The sequence below is a fragment of the Myotis nattereri genome (assembly GCF_964212035.1).
Source record: "Myotis nattereri genome assembly, chromosome: X".
NCBI classification, from domain to species: Eukaryota; Metazoa; Chordata; class Mammalia; order Chiroptera; family Vespertilionidae; genus Myotis; species Myotis nattereri.
Window position 1 is genome coordinate 125,116,409 of NC_138078.1, and position 17,844 is coordinate 125,134,252.

At 47.7% G+C, this 17,844-nt stretch overlaps 1 pseudogene across 1 annotated transcript; it reads right to left on the reverse strand.

The window, feature by feature from the left end:
• Positions 1 to 15,777: 15,777 nt before the first annotated feature.
• LOC308511484 (chromatin target of PRMT1 protein-like) lies at positions 15,778 to 16,382 on the reverse strand (annotated as a pseudogene). The gene has a single exon. The product of its transcript is annotated as a chromatin target of PRMT1 protein-like (transcript).
• Positions 16,383 to 17,844: the final 1,462 nt, after the last annotated feature.

Sequence of the window (17,844 nt, forward strand, 5' to 3'; positions counted from 1 at the left end):
CCCCATTCCTTCTCCAAAAGGATCTATGACTATTCACTCAAATAGCTGGGGAAAGGGGAATACACAAAACTTTTGAGGCCTATTGGAATCAGAAAGTAAGCAGACACTGATACCAAGGAGCTCAATTATGGCTGCCCTGTAAGAGAGAGATTTATGGGGGTCAGGTAATAAGAAAATGAGGAGAATTGGCTTATATCTGTTTCACAGTAGGTCCAGTAATCATCTCCATAGCTCCCAGATGAATAATTGGAATTAATATATTAGCAATTAGCAGAATCCTTATACCAGTTCCTTGATCTATAGAGTAAGAGTTATTGTAATAGAAAAGGCCCCATGGAAGCCCCTGAAACTCCTCTCCCCCCCAAAAAAAAAAAAACCTCCAGTGGCAAAGATAGTAAATAAAATGAAACAATATCACAGCCCTAGAAGGGGGATAATAAAGATTAGTGTCAACCTCAAAACATTAAATGATACAAGAGTCATGGTCCCCATCATATACCTATTTAATCAGTCTTGCACCTACCCAGTAATAGCCCCAATTATATTTACTGAGCTGAATGTGGTATCTTTACCAGAGTAGATTAACACAGCCTCTGGTAGGTGGTAGGTGGTAGCTGGCTACAGATTTGGGCAAATATATTGTTTTCATACCATCAGGAAGGAAAATAAAAAACAGGTTCCATTCAGAAGTAAAATGTTTCTCAAAAAGTTTACTGGATTCCAAAATGGTGACAGATTAAGTGGAAGCTACAGACACTCTCCCAGGACCAAACTTTAATTACAACTAAAATATAGAGAAACCATCTTAATATATAAAAACCCAGGGTCCAGAACGACTGACCGAAGGCTCGACCAAACACGGGAAGTCTGTTCTGCAGTCTCTGCTGTGGGCGCAGCCACCCAGCACTGACTGCCAAGGGGTTGTGGATCAGGCCTGGAGAGAGAGGCAGGGTCTGATCCACAGCCTCTGTGGCAGCTATTGATCAGCCATTGCCTCTCTCTTTCTCTCCAGGCTTCTCCAGCAGCCACGCCTCTTTCCCTCCGGCCTCTGTGGGGGCTGCTGATCAGCCCCACCTCTCTGATCAGGCCCAGAGATAGGCCCGGAGAGGCCAACTGGCATAGAAACTAACCAATCAGAATGAAAGCTGCATGAACTGTGAGGAGCCAATGGCTGCCTAGGAGGCAGAGCTTTTGACACTGACTGGCATAGAAACTGACCAATCAGAACCAAATTGGCCAGCAGGGGAGGGCCATTGGGGTGAGATCAGGCAGGCAGGGGAGGGGAGTTGAGGGTAAGATCAGGCCGGCAGGGGAGAGCAGTTAGGGGTGAGACCAGGCCAGCAGGGGAGAGCCATTGGAGGTGAGGTCAGGCTGGCAGGGGAGGGCCATTGGGGTTGAGATCAGTCCTGCAGGGGAGGGCAGTTGGGGGCAACCAGGCCGGAAGGGGAGGGTAGTTGGGGGCGAGATCAGGCCGGCAGGGGAGGGCAGTTAGGGGCAATCAGGCAAGCAGGCAGAGGCAGTTAGGGGTGATCAGATAGGCAGGCAGGTGAACGGTTAGGAGCCAGCAGTCCCATATTGTGAGGGGGATGTCCGACTGCCGGTTTAGGCCCGATCCCACAGGGATATCCCCCTAGGGGTTCCCAATTGGAGAGGGTGCAGGCTGGGCAGAGGGAACCCCCCCCACACACACACACACACACACTAGTCTATATATATAAAAGCCTAAGTGACTGAACAATCCAACTACCAAATGACTGAACAACTGGTTAACTGGTTGCTATGATGCGCACTGACCACCAGGGGGCAGACGCTCGATTCAGGAGCTGCCCCCTGGTGGCCAGTGTGCTCCCACAGCCAACCTCCCACGGTCTCTCCCCCTGGCCAGCCGGCCAACCTCTCATGATTCCTCCCCCTGCTGGCCAATCTCACACAGTCCCTACTCCCCACCCCCCCAGCCAGCTGGCCAACCTCCCATGGTCCCTCCCCCGCAGCTGCCATCCTTCCCCGCCGTCGGCCTCAATGGTCGGCCAGGCCAAAGGACCCCACCCATGCACAAATTTGTGTACTGGGCCTCTAGTCTTGAATAATCAACTGAAGACTAGCTGTAGAGAACCCTTATAACCAAGGACATAAAGTGGAGACCGCATAAGACTGGTAGGAAGTATGAAGTCATGAGAGGGCTGGCCGGGCTCCCACAGGCAGCAGCTGAAGTTCCAGAGGGATATATCAGATGTGGGGGGTTCCCACTGAGAACTCTGGGGTCTAAACACCAAGTTGGGTTCTCTAATCCAAAGCATCAGAACTGAGAAAGGTGCCCACATAACATCTGGCTGTGAAAAGCAGCAGGGTTGCTGTCTGCCAGGGAGAGGTGGCTGGAAATGCTGGCACCCTCTTAAAGGGCCAACGCACAAAATTTTGTGTGCAGCCACTCACCTTGGGCTCTGGCAGAGGGAGGGCAGAGTGGATTAGAGCTGTGTGAACAGAAACCAGTTTGAGGGCTCTGGGTTAGAGCTCAGAAGGCAGCCACCACGGTTTCCTGTGCTGAGTTATTCCCCCATACTGCAGAGGACACCTGTCTCAGGCAGACATTTACCATCCAAGCAGCTTTTGCATGGGGGAAAGTAATTGTCACACCTGGTTAGAAAACCTTTCACCTCACTCTGTGGAGTTTGAGGCTCATTACGAGATTGAGGATAACAATCAGCCTGCAGGCAAAGGCAAATCTCTGGATATTTGTTTATCTTTTCAAAGAGCCAGCTCTCACCCTGGCCAGTTTGGGTACGTGGACAGAGTGTTGGCCTTCGGCCTTCAGCCTTCGGGCTGAAGGGTCCTTGGCTTGATTCTGGTTAGGGGCACATGCCTGGGTTGTGGGCTCAATCCCCAGCAGGGGGCATGCAGGAGGCAGGCAATCAGTGATTCTCTCTCATCATTGATCTTTCTCTCCCTTCCTCTCTGAAATCAATAAAAAATATTTTTTTTAAGAAAAAGAACCAGCTCTTGGTTTTATTGCTCTTTTGTATTTTTTCTTAGTCTCTATGTCATTTATTTCTGCTCTGATCTTTATTATTTCCTTCCTTCTACTTACTCTGGGCTTTTCTTAGTGTTGTCTTTCTAATTCTTTTTTTTTTAATATATTTTATTGATTTTTTTTTACAGAGAGGAAGGGAAAGGGATAGAGGTAGAAACATCGATGAGAGAGAAACATCAGTCAGCTGCCTCCTGCACACCTCCCACTGGGGATGTGCCCGCAACCAAGGTACATGCCCTTGACCGGAATCGAACCTGGGACCTTTCAGTCCGCAGGCCGATGCTTTATCCACTGAGCTAAACCAGCTAGGGCTCTTTCTAATTCTTTAAGTTTTAGGGTTAGATAGCTTATTAAAAGTGTTTCTTGCCCTGGCCAGTTTGGCTCAATGGATAGAGCGTTGGCCTGCGGACTGAAAGGTCCCAGGTTCGATTCCAGTCAAGGGCATGTACCTTGGTTGCGGGCACATCCCCAGTGGTAGGGGGGGGGGGATGCAGGAGGCAGCTGATCGATGTTTCTCTCTCATGGATATTTCTAGCTCTCTATCCTTCTCTCTTCCTCTCTGTAAAAAATCAATAAAATATTTTTTTTTAAAAAAGTGTTTCTTATTTTTTAAGGTAGGCCTGTAGTAGTGCTATGAACTTGCCTCTCAGAACTGCTTTTGCTGTGCCCCAGAGATTTTGGGTTGTTGTGTGTTTATTTCATTTGTTTCCAGGAAGTTTTTTTATTTCTTCCTTGATCTCATTGGTAATCCATTCATCTATAACAATAAAAGGGTAATATGCTAATTAGACCGGACATCCTTCCAGATGAATCCAGGGCCAGAGTGAAGCCTGGGTCCTGGGTGCCTATCAGCAGCCGGAAGGAAGCAGCCTGGGTGCCAGATGGAAGCTGGTGCTGGCAGTCAGGGGAAGGAAGGTTTACTCTTGCACAAATGTCGTGCATCAGGCCTCTAGTTGTTTCATAACATGCTATCTAGCCTCCATGTGTTTGAATGTTTGAATGTTTTTGAGTGGAGTGTTTTTGCTGTAGTTCATTCTAATTTCATGCCATTGTGATCCAAGAAGATGCTTTTCCTTTCACTGGACCACTTGTCATAATTCTTGTTGTACAGTTTCTCTCCACCAGGTTACAAGCCCTGCTCGCACAACAGGGAATACCACTTCTAGACACCATTGCCACCTTCTTCCATGCCCAGGCCTCATCGTCCCTCTGACACGGCACAAGGTTTTCTTGGCCCTGAAGAAATACGTCACCCCCTTTAATATGGGATTTATTTAGTCCTTTTCCAGTCTGTTAAAATTGTGTCTTTTATATAAATATAAACTTTTGGTCAAATAAGTTTGACAAACTTCCCAGAGTTTGAATTTTAAGAAACTAGCCTTAGACTTGTGGTGGCTAGAGGGGGTCCTAGTCCTTACTAGAATTGTAGGAAAGCCTAGGAGGGAGGTACAGCATGCTTCTGGTGCCTACACCTCCCTGTGTGCTAGAGGGCTTATGAGCCCTGGAGTAATGGACTTTTTCCTTTAATATGAAAAAACAAATAAAACAGAGGACTGGGAAGAGGAGGGTCAAAAGGGACTAGATCAAGCCCTCCAACATTATTTGTAGTGTCCCTCCATGTTCCCAGATAGACAATATACCAAATACCTATATCATCAAGAAGATTTCCTCACCAGTGGGTTTAGAGTCCTAGTCTTGGCTAGAGTTCCATCCTGGTTGTGGGCTTGTTGTGCCCAGATTTCAAGGTTCCCAAAAAGCCCACCAGGGAGCCAGTGAGTCCAATGCAAAAGCAAAGAGTCCTTCATTTTGAACTAGTTTGGCTCCCCGACCACACTCACCAATGCAACGGTAAGCCCAGTGGCAGAGAGAGCGAGGCCTGATGGGATTGTGGGTTTTATAGTAAGGGCAAGGGAGGGGACTGTGGGCCCCGCCGATTGGCCAGGCGCGAGTCATGTCTTGTTACACAGGATGTGGTCATCTCTATGGCGCGCACATTCCTTGATTGTCATTGGTTAGTTTAAAGAAATCCCGGGCATGGCCAGCAGGGGCCTGGGCTTCCGGGAAGAAGGTACTCTCCTGAGCACATGGCAGCTGCCCCAAAAATGGAGGACCCAGGGCAAGATGGAGGGCGCAGTCCTAGCCCCCACCCCCCCAGGGCGAACTGAGCCCGGGCTCCAGGGGCCAGTCCGGTTGCCGGGGGTCCAGCAGATCGACCAGTTCCAGCCCAGACAGGAAGTCCACGTCCTCCGTCTCGTCCCTGGGGGTGCCGGCAATAGCCTCCTCCTCCATCTCCTTGGGCGAGGGCACGCGCCCCGCCCCACCGCCACCGCCGCTGCGCGGGTCTGGTCCAGGGGCAGCGGGCGGGTGGCGGCCTGCGCTGGGCCCCCGCGGTGGGCTGGGGAGTCGGTGCCCGAGGCCGCCAGCAGCATGGTCAGGCTGTGCCTCATGGGGCACGGCGGCCAGCCCACATAGGCCCTGCGACGACTCGCCCTTTCAGGCTCAATCCCCAGTGTGAGGCATGCAGGAGACAGCCAATCCATGATTCTCTCTCATCATTGATGTTTCTCTCTCTCTCTTTCTCTCTCTCTCTTTCTCTCTATCTCTCTCTCTCTCTCTCCTTTCCTCTCTGAAATCAATAAAAGTGTATTTTTTTTAAAAGTATGCTAATACAGAGTTAAAATTTGGTTCTTTTCTCCTTTGTTAAAAGGACAAGAATTTTCCTCTTGTTTTTCAGATATAAGGAGATTTTTTTAAACAATTTGGTAAATTATATATTTTTTCTCCCTACTTATCCCTCCAGAATTTGGCAATTCTTAATGAGTAAGTCATGGCAATATGTTTCTTTGCAAAAATTCAATAAGATCAGTTTCAAATTGTGGTTTTATTAACCAAGACTTTATCTGAAATTTCATGTCTGAGAGAGACATGCCTGGACTCTGGATGTTACCAGAAAGCCTTAAGGAATGAAAATTCCCTTTGAAGCCAATAAGAGCACCTAGGAGAAATAGCCTAGTACCTTGATCGGTCACACAGTTCATGGTAGTCTTTCCAGCTAAGGAAGGAAGGCTGCTTTCCTAAGAGATAGCAAGGAAGGAACCTGAAGACATCATTGGGGACATCAAGAACTTGAGGAATTCACCCAAGACTACAGGTATTGCAGGCAAACCTGATGGCAACTAGATGGCTCAGCTTCGTTGCCCTACTGGCTAGTTAAAGCTCAATCATGAGATTCCAGCAAAGCAGATTTTTAAAAGCATATTATGATCAATTGCTATTCTTATTATATTTATGCAAATAACCAGGTCAAATTGAAACTAGACTTAGTGCAGTAAATAGATTGGTCTTACTTTGGCTCTTCAATAGAAATGAGGGTGATTTTAGGGTGGAAAATTGTTTCAACAGACTATAATACACAGTTGTGAATATTAGTTTCTAATTCAATTAGTTATCTTCAAAGTTTTATTTTTCACCTATGAATTGAACTGGATACTGAATTTTTCTAATGTCCTTAAATATTTTATTACAACCTCCAAACTAATGTTTCATTTTTCTCCCATCCATTGATTTAGAATTAATGAGAACTAAAACTTTTTCCTCCCACTTGATCATTTGTCATAATTCTTGTTCTAGCTTTTGCCCCAATAACATTAAAATTTATAAGTTTGTCTCCTTCAGGTTACAAGCCCTACTCATACTCAGGGAATACCACCTCTAGACATCATGGCTACCTCCCAGGCCTTATTGTCCCTCTGACAGAGAGCAAGGTTCTCTAAGCTCTGAAGAAAAATGTCACCCTCTTTCAACAGGAAACAGCTATAGAAGAGACCCTGTGCCCCTTTTCCCTGGAAGAATTCAAAGCAAAGATCCTTGAGGGGAGGATGTGGTAGGCAGTTAGACAGACATGACCAGAGCAAGGATGATGGGCCAGGTACAGAAAGGCACCAGGATGGAAAGCCCCAGGTGCCTAGCAAAGGACAATTATAGGGTAGGACCTGGCCCCTATGGTGAACTTTTCTCCAGTAGCATATCGCTGGTCATGCGGTTTGGACCTCCTGACCTTTCCTCCCCAGAGATTTCACCTATGCCTCAGTTATATTTCAGCTCCAGGTCCAGAAAAGCAACAAAACCAGACCAGTGACCCCAGGGCTGACCTCAAGACAAGCTTCATTGAATAAGGACCCTCTGCCCTAATGCTGGTCAATCAATCAGTGGAGAGCACACTTGGAAAACTGCTGAACCTTCTATTGAGATCTTCTCCTGGGGCCTCCCCTAAAATCTCAACCCTTAGGAAGGAGGACCCAGTGTGCTCACCCTCCCCACCTTTCCCTTCCCTTCCCTTTTCCCTTCCCCCTTCCCTGACCCACCAGGCACTTTATCATTGTCTTCCTCACTCCCAAGCTACTAGAGGTTTGCCTCCATAACTCATTTCCTCAGCCCATCTCTTGTATGAATTATTTCTTCTACCTCTGTAATTTTGAAACTGGAAAACCAATGGGTCTGTCACTACTTGAGCCAATTAAGCAGAGACAGGATTGAATCTCATATGAGCATTCATTCCAATAATGCTGGCAGTATGAGAGAGCAGCAAGTCATCCACAAAAATCTGCTCTGCTACTCCTCATAAACCAGCTGCCTATATAGGATAGAACAAGGATTATATGGGGAAGTAGGGATTATAGACATGGAGAATTAGGTTATGCAGGCTGGGGTAGGGCTGCATTGTTTGGGCAACAAGGTTGCTAAACTTTCCATGATAATAGGCAGTTCTTGAATGAGAATGGACCACAAGGTTGACTCCCAGGTCCAAGGTTGACTCTTAGGTCCCAGGACATACAACTCCCAGCCAGTTTAGAATGTCATTACTTTAACCAGAACAAGGCAATCACAATTAACAGAGCATGAATAATATTTCCCATAACCATAGCTAGTCCCCAGTATTCTATTTTTGCGCCTAACAATTTTATAAATAAGTGTTCTCATTTAAAAACAGAAAGAAAGAGTATAAATGTAGGCCTCTTTAGGTCCAGAAGCAACGTTGTCTGCTCTTGGGAATACTACACTGGTCCATTTATTGAATGACATGGAAGGCTACTAATTTTGAGTTGGGTTCAAAGTTAGGAAGGTTTCTGTATTACGTACAAGCTGTAATAATGCAATCCTCCCACTTCGGTCATCTGATCCAGAAAGAGCCATGACACTAGAGGTATCTGTGGTAAAAAAAAAAAAAAAAAAAAAAAAAAGAAAGAAAGAAAAGAAAAGAAAAGAAAAGAAAAGAAAAGAAAAGAAAAGAAAAGAAAAGAAAAGAAAAGAAAAGAAAAATACTGGGTGGAGTCTCTGAACAGTCCAAATAGGAGTGGTACAATAAGACCTTTAGGGTTCTGGAGCAAGGACATGCCATTTGGAAGCAGAGAACTATATACCATTTGAAAAGAATCGCCTATCATGCTATTGAGTCCTTGTAGATATTGAGCATCTGACCTTGGGATATCAAGTGACCATGTTCCCAGAACTTCCCATCATGAGTTGGGTTCTGTCAGACTTAACCAGTCATAAGGTTGGGCAGGCCCAGCATAATTCCATTGTAAGGTAAAGTGGTACATCAATAGGATTGGACTCAAGTAGGCCCAGGGGGTACAAGTAGGCAGTAGGAACAGGTGGTCCAGTGTTGTAGTAAAATATAGAAATTTTAAAAATGTTTTAAAATGCCAAAAAATGTTTAAAAGGTTTTAAATGTGCCCTAACTGGTTTGGTTCAGTGGATAGAGCATCGGCCTGCGGACTGAAAGGTCCCAGGTTCGATTCCAGTCAAGCGCATGTACCTGGGTTGCGGGCACATCCCCAGCAGGAGGTGGGCAGGAGGCAGCTGATCGATGTTTCTCTCTCATCGATGTTTCTAACTCTCTATCCCTCTCCCTTCCTTTGTGTAAAAAATCAATAAAAAATATATATTTATTTATTTTTATTTATTTACTAGGGGCCCGGCGCACAAAATTCGTGCACTGGGTGGGGGGGCGGGGGGAGGAGAGTGTCCCTCAGCCCAGCCTGCCCCCTCTCACATACTGAGAGCCCTCAGGCGTTGACCCCCATCACCCTCCGATCGCCTGATCGGCCCCTTGCCCAGGCCTGACGCCTCCGCCAGAGGTGTCAGGCTTGGACAGGGGACCCCCATCTCCCCCCCATCACTGGCTCTGGCCCCCGCCCAGGCCTGAGGCCTCTGGCCCAGGAATCATGCCTGGGCAGGGGACCCCCATCTCCCTCTGATCGTTTGCTCCACCCCCGCCCAAGCCTGACGCCTCTGACCCAGGCTTCAGGCCTGGGCAAGGGGACCATCATATCCCCCCAATCCCCGGCTCCGCCCCCCACCCAGGCCTGATGCCTCAGCCAGAGGAGTTGACCCTCATCACCCTCCGATCACCAATCACCGGATCGGCCCCTTGACCAGGCCTGAGGCCTCCGGCAGAGGTGTCAGGCCTGGGCAGGGGACCCCCAGCTCCCCGCGGTTGTAGGCTCCGCCCCTGCCCAGTCCTAACGCCTCTGGCCTAGGCGTCCGGCCCGGGCAGCGGGGACCTGCAGTGGCAGCGGGGGGTGCCGCGATCGTGGGCTTCACTTTAGGCCCAGGCAAGGGACCCCTAGCTCCTGGGACTGCCCGCTTCGACCGTGCCCAGCTCCCATCACTGGCTCCACCCCTACTTCCTGCTATCACTGGCCAGGGCGGCAAAGGCGCCTGATTCTCTGATCATGGCTGGGGGGCAGGGCAAAGGCAGCCCCAGGGCCGCCTTTGCCCTGCCCCCCAGCTCTTAGCTCCCCCCTGGGTTTCCGATCACTGTCAGTGGCAGGGGGCTTCTTCCTGCTTTCCCTTTCGCCTCCCTGCATTGTGCCTACATATGCAAATTAGCCGCCATCTTGTTGGCAGTTAACTGCCAATCTTAGTTGGCAGTTAATTTGCATATAGCCCTGATTAGCCAATGAAAAAGGTATCGCCGTACGCCAATTACCATTTTTCTCTTTTATTAATGTAGATTTTTTAAAATATATTTTATTGATTTTTCACAGAGAGGAAGGGAGAGGGACAGAGAGCTAGAAACATCGACGAGAGAGAAACGTCGACCAGCTGCCTCCTGCACACTCCCCATGGAGGATGTGCCCGCAACCAAGGTACATGCCCTTGACCGGAATCGAACCTGGGACCCTTCAGTCTGCAGGCAGATGCTCTATTCACTGAGCCAAACCAGTTATGGCTAAAAAATATATTTTAAAAAATTAATAATAAAATAAAAGTTTTTAAATGTTTGAGTTAACTTTCCTGAAACTTAAAGTGTGATATTAAGGACACATTCCCCACTGTCCTGAAGTGTGTGTATTCTATTGATAAGGATTTGAACTTAGACTGCTGACTTAGAGTGACTCGCCATGATAACCATATGTCTGATGACATATACTCCTCCTCCTCCCCAGAGTGAAACCGAGTGCTTGCAAGTTTGTTTACTGATATGCCCATTGGAACTAATGTTAAACTTGAGATCTTGTTATGCATTTTGCTTACCAGAATCCCTCTACTCCCCCGCTGGACTGCGGTGGGTACTACAGGCTATTTAAAGGGTCCCCAAACACCAAGTTGATCATCACTTGATCACTGGAAACCTGGTTGTCGCTGATCGCTTTGATCCCTGCGCTGCACTGGTTACTCTGATCACTGGAAGTTTATCTTCGCTGATCGCCTTCAGTTTGGGCGCAATCCTCCTCTCCACTTCACTCAGCTCCGCTCCGTGCCAGAAGACAGACAAACGGTGGGGCCTCAGATAGATCCACGCTGTGCATAGGGAACTCTGAAGGCAATGCAGCCCTGAAACTGAAACTTCGTTCCTGATTTGACCAGCCAGTCAGAGAAAGCGCCACTGCTGCCACCAGAGGAAGCCACACTTTGGGAGCTCCCTTTAAGACTGTACCCATGGCACCAGGAATTTTGTAACAGTGTGCTGTGTTTTAATAAGCTTTGTGCCCACTGCAATGATAAAAGAAGAATAAATAGCTGTGTGAATTGCAACTGTAACTATTTGTGTGGCATAATTCCTCTGGCAGTCATAATTATCCTATCTAATAAAAGAGAAACATGGTAATTAGCATACGTCCGCTACCCTTCCCATTGGCTAATCCACGAGATATGCAAATTAACTGCCAGCCAAGATGGCGACTGGCAGCCAGGCAGCTTGAAGCTAACATGAGGCTTGCTTGCTTCAGTGATGGAGGAAACCAACGTTCCCCGCCTGCCTTGCTGGCCTCTGAGCTTGCAAGTTTGAAACATTGTTACAAATATAGAAGCTAAACAAAATCCCAGAAACCTGCTTCCAGCCCACCGGGATCTCAGAGCTGGAGTTGATACAGTGTTTCGATTATAGAACCCAAACAAACAAGATACCTGCTTTCTGCAGCAGAGGCCTCAGAGCTGGAGCCAGAGGTAAAGTTGGCCCAGAATAAAAAAATAAAAATAAAAATAAAAGGAGCAGTTGGGAGCTTCAGTCACCCGCCAGCCTGAAAACAGCCCTCAGCCCCTCATCCAGACTGGCCAGGCACCCCAGTGGGGACCCCCACCCTGAAGGGTGTGTGACCAGCTGCAAACAGCCATCATCCCCTCACCCAGGCTGGCCAGGCACTCCAGTGGGGACCCCCACCCTGATCCAGGACACCATTCAGGGCAAACCAGCCGGCCCCCACCCGTGCACCAGGCCTCTATCCTATATAGTAAAAGGGTAATATGCCTCCCAGCACCGGGATCAGCGGAGCTGGGAGGCCTCCGGGCACTGGGATCAGTGTGATAGGGGGCAGTGCCCAAACCCCCTGATCACCCTGCGGCTCTGTGTGTGACAGGGGGCGGGGCCACAACCTCCCTATCTGCCCTGCTCTGCTCGTGACAGGGTAAGGTGCCCCAACCCCCTGATCAGCCCTGCTCTGTGCCTGATAGGGGGGAGCTCCCCAACCCCCTGATGGCCCTGCGGCTCTGTGTGTGACAGGGTGCGGTACCCCAACCCCACCCCCCCACGGGCCCTGCTCTGTATGTGACGGGTTAGAGCCATTACCTCCCCATTGGCCCTGCCCTGAGTGTGAGAGTGGCGGCGTCTCAACCCCCTGATCAGCCCTGCTCTGTGTGTGACAGGGTGTGGCGCCCCAACCCCCTGATCCGCCCTGCTCTGTGCAGGACAGGGGGCAGCACCCCAACCCCCTGATTGGCCCTGCTCTGTGCTGACAGGAGGTGGTGCCACAACCTCCCCATCGACCCTGCCTTGAGTGTGACAGGGGGCGGTGCCCCAACCCCCCAATCGGCCCTACCCTGAGCGTGACTGAGGGTGGCATCGCAACCTCCCAATCTGCCCTGCTCTGTGCATGACAGGGAGCGGCACCCCAACTCCCCAATCAGCCCTGCTCTGAGCCCGGCCAGGGGCTGCACCTAGGGATTGGGCCTGCCCTCTGCCACCTGGGAGCAGGCCTAAGCCAGCAGGTTGTTATCTCCCGAGGGGTCCCAGACTGCCAGAGGGCACAGGCCGGGCTGATGGACCCCCCCCCCCCCCGAGTGCACAAATTTTTGTGCACCGGGCCTCTAGTACTAATATAAGGTCAGATGAAATTGCCTGCCATGGTCCTGCCTGCATAAAGTAGTCATTTTGCTGGCAACTACTTTGAATGTTCGAATACCTGCATGGTTAAAGTTTATCTCAAGGGATGCTTCAGATAAATGCCCCTTCCTTTTCTCAGACATCAAGACACCCATATCACCCACCACTGTTGCTTTAGTGCCTCTCACTCAAGTCACACCTATGGGCACATGAAAGAGGGACCATCCCTTATTACCAACCGACATAAAAGGAAAGACCTCAAACTTGTTTCATGGATGGGTAGGCTCAGTGAAAATGTGTAGCTGCTTTCCTATGGCCCTTCTCAAAGATGTCCATGAAAGGCAGTGACAGAGCTTTTGGTGGTATGCTTGGTCATCCATTTTGTGTGGAAGAAGTTACCTGAGGTTATCATATTGATTCATGGGCAACAGCTAATGACTTGGTTGGTTGTTTAGGGACTTGTAAGGGAAAGATGGAAAGATTGGGGTCAAGGAGGCCTGAGGAAGAGACTTGTGGGTAGACTTATGGAAATGGGTAAAAAGTAAAGGTTTTTGTCTTTTTGTATTAACATCCACCAGAGAGCATCCACTGAAAAAGGATCACTAAATCACCAAAGAGAAAGGATGACCTGGCCTATTAATATCAGCCAGTTTGTCTTCTACCACCCTAGTGCTTGGACAATGAGTAGCCACAATGGCAGAGATGGAGGATATGCATGGGACCAACAGCATGAGCTTCCTCTTATCAAGGCTAATCTACATATTACTATTATCAGATGTCTAAGCTTCCAGCAACAGAGACCAATACTAAGTGCCCAGTATGGCACTATCCCTTGAGGATATCAACCTGTCAAAATGATTATATTTGACCCTTTCCCTTTGTTTCAGTAGTTTATTCTGCCAGATTGACACCTATGCCAAGTGTAGATTGCCTTTACTGCCCACGAAGATTGAGCCAGCATCACTACCTGAAGGTTCACAAAACATCTGATATACCAACATATGCCAAATTCCTAATTCCAAATTCACAATTCAGCATGTCACTTCTCCTCCCATAGGGGGAGGTGGGGGCACAGAAAATCCAGCAGTAATAGATGTCCCTCCACCTGAAAACTGAGGAATAGGAATAAGTAATACCCCTTGTCTTGGGTTTAGTTCTCCAGAAGCAGCTGCTGAGATAAGGACTTATGTACATGCAATTAATTTAAGGAAGTCCTCCCAGAAGAACCTGATAAGAGACTGGAGGAAGCAGGACAGGAAAGGGAAGAAACTAAACAATTGTGTAATTTCTGGCAACATCTTGTGGAGAGTTGCTTCAGCATGATCCAGTAGGGGAACACTAAGTGTAAATTCGGCCTCAGAGTTTGTGCTTTCTTGAAGCAAAGGAACTAAATTTTCACACCCTCATTGGGTAAAGACAGTCCACGGCTTGCAGGTGGGGAGGAATGGGGTTGTGTAAGGGTGACTATAAACTCATACACATTGCCAGCTCTCTGCATGTGCAAGCAAAGCAGCTCCATTAACCCCAAAACAGGCTTTCAATATAATTAAAGAGACAGGTGCATGCATTGAGAAGCAAACATACACAAATTCCAGGGGAACTGGCCCTCAGGAATTGTTAAAGGGATCAGAAGTATATAGAAAAACACACTCCTGTTCTCCCTTACACACTCACTACTCTCAATACTGGTCACCAAAAGTGTGAGGGTGTTTTCCCACACCAAGCAATTCTGCAGTACCATCTAGGTGTCTTATAACTCAATTCTGACACTCTAAAGATAGTGTTAGATCCACAGGTTAAGATGATATAGTAAAGGTAGAAATTTTTTTTCAGCTCTTAAGGTAGTGTTACAGTAGCCATAGCATTTCCAAGAGCACAACAAATGAAAAGTCCTAGCGGGATTTGAGAGAACAATTTCTTGTTATAATAAACCATAAATACAAGATTCTACTGAAACTGAACAGTTGACAAAATATGGTTGAACTTACAAACCTTCAAGGGAAATAAGAGGGTCAAACAAAGCCAATGTATGGAAAAGCCCAAGACTGGTTTGGGATAACCCTAAGAATTACATTCAACGTGGGTATCTTCTAACCCCTCCCCAGCAGGTATCTGCCATAGTTCTGTCATCTCTTCTGAAGCATCTGCTTAACCAATGGCCTTTCCCTCTCTACTGCAGGTGTAAGCCAACCCAATAGCAACCCTTTGTACATGATGCAAAGCCAAGAGGCAAGTTTATAAATATTATTCCATGGTAGAAATAATGCACACACCCAAACCAGCTTACATATGTGGTATCAATGCACATGGTAGTAACTTCCATCAAATCAGAGCTGCCACCATGTATAACCTGTCATGTGACACTTTAGCTAGGTCAATGTTCTTAATTTACTATACTAAAATATCAATGTGGCAGAATGCATTTTTGAACTCCAGATTTTCTAACCACTTCTAACTGGCTATTAAAGTGATATAGAACAGAACTGTATCACAGACACCTAGGCATTGGGGAGGAACATTGAATGAATTCTTTCTGGGACTTTCAGAGGGTAGAGAGATGAACAGAGGAAATGTTAGACAGTCAAAGCATATATGGCAGGTGAGGGGAGGCAAAGGTGGAAAGAAGGCTAACATATTCATGTTCAAGGAGAAGTCTGGGAGAAGGAAAAAACAAACAAACAAAGAAGCCCATCAACAAAATGAAGCCAAACCCAAGTCAGAGGAAAAAAGGGTTTCATATAATAGATATCAAAAAAGTAAAAGGAACACACTAAATGCACACACTGGTCACAAGTAAGTCCATAGTCAATTGTGATAGGTCAGTGGTTCTCAACCTTCTGGCCCTTTAAATACAGTTCCTCATGTTGTGACCCAACCATAAAATTATTTTCATTGCTACTTCATAACTGCAATTTTGCTACTGTTATGAATCGTAATGTAAATATCTGATCTGCAGGATGGTCTTAGGCAACCCCTGTGAAAGGGTCGTTCAACTGCCAAAGGGGTCGCGACCCACAGGTTGAGAACCTCTGTGATAGGTCCTTCCAGCATCAGTCAGGTAGGCTCTTCTCATCTGGCATCTCAAGGTTATTTACACACATGGCAACTTTTAACAAGTCTCTCAGAGAAGGGAAGGCAGGCTTCAATCATTGGTTTCAGGATCTGTGCCATGTAGGCATCCAACTCCGCACCCAGGTGTCCTTTTGTTTTTGACATGTATTCATCCAATTGGTTGTCCAGCTGGTCCTTGGTCAGTACAGGGCGAGAAAGGGCACCTCTCCCTCGTCCACGGCCTCGGCCTCCAAAGCCTCCTCTTCCCCGACCTATCATACCCCGACCTCGGAGCAACATCCCGCCCCTAAGAAGGGTTCTTGTGGCACATCCCCCACGTAGTCCTCCTCTAGGCAAGTTGCTCTGGATTATGGGTAGGCCTCGTCCTCCGCTGGCTCCCCTGGCCAGGGCCCCTATGGGTCGGCCTAACCGTGCCTGGATGTTACTCTTACCCAGGCACTGCTTTAAGCTCTGTTTAAGTTTTAATGCTGCCTGGACAGAGGGTCTATTTTCCATCTGCTGGGCCAGTCTTCTGTTTCTGGCAGTGGCTAGCTGCTGCTGTTGCTGCATCGAAGCCCGAATATTCACTGGCATCAGCTGTTTGTTCTTCAGCATATTAGTAAAGCACTCATTTAGAGACATCTTGGTGGTGCCTTTTAGCACAACTTTCGGTGCTGACTGTGCAGCCATCTTCAAATCCCGAGGATCGAAGGAAAAGGATGCCAGTGCTCCTCTCAGGGCTGCCACGATGGCCGGGCCGGCAGAACCTGAATTGATGGTGAAGTGGCTCAGGTGAACTGGTTTGGTTGGCTAGATGCGTAAGTGGTAGACTGCTAGGTTAGTTCGCTGTTGGCTGGCTGTCTGCTGGGCTCAGCCGGTCCACCTGCTCACACGGCGTGCCCTTTCCTGCCTTTAGTTGGTGCCACCACAACCACTGCCATCAACTCCCGCTTGGTTCCCAAACAAAATGGCCACCACCAAGGTAGAAATTTATTGAAGAACAAGTACAGACTCCCATGTGGGGAAGGGGAAAGAGTCCCACTGAGTCCCTTTTTCCACAGTTTATAAGGGCTGCAGTTTTTTCTGCTTCAATATTGTCTTTGATTTGGTCACTATAGTAACTCCTGAGCTCAAAGGTCAAACCTCACATGGGACATGTGATGCCCTCCTCCCTCATTGTTCTCCTATTCCCTCTGGGCTTTCTCCGTCCTTCCTTATTTTGTAAATATAGACCTTTGCTACTCCCAGTTCCCTTATCTTATGGAAATATAACTGCTGCCTCTCCCAACTTCCCTGTCTTATGGAAATGTAACCTTTTTCAGCTTTGCAGCCTGTGCTTTTTACATGGATCCCCTTAATTTAAAAAAAATCCCTAAAAATGCCTATTTCACCCCTAAAAATTCCTATTTCAAAGGCTCAGTCCTGTGCTCCCAGGAGGGTATACTCCCAGGAGGGAGAGCTTGCTCAGTCCTCCTTTCTAAGGGTTTTAAGGATAGAGAATTCAGGGGAGGTCCAAATGAAGATCTTAATAGAATATTCAGTAGTTTTCCAGGTGTGTCCATTCAGGGTTGTGGTCTCCAATGATTGACTGGCCAGCATCAGGGCAAGGGGTCATTATTTCATGCAGCTGGTCCTGACAGGAAGGCAGTGTGGCTGGTTTTGTTGCTTATCTGGGCCTGGAGCTGAAATAAGACTGAGGACTAGATGTTATTGCCAGGGAGGAAAGGTCAGGTGGTCCAAACCTCAAGGCCAGCGATATGCAAGGGGAGAAAAAGTCACCTGGGGGCAAGGCTCCAATCTACAATTGATTGTCCATTGCTAGGCAACTGGGACTTTCTATGCTGATGACATTCTATAGCTGGCCCATCATCCTTGCTTTGCTCATGTCTGCCAACTGCTTACAGCAGTCCCACAAGACTGTCCCCATTTAAGACATAATCAAAAGACCAGGTTATCACCTGTTTTTCTGACCAACAGGCTAGTAATCAGAGGTTCCCATGACTCTCTATTTAGGTTTATTATTTGTAGTGTGGCTCACAGAACTCAGGTAAAGAGTTTACTTAATAGATTACTCATTTTTTTAAATTAAATATTTATTGTTCAGATTATTACAGTTGTTCCTCTTTTTTCCCCCCATAGCTCCCCTCCACCCAGTTCC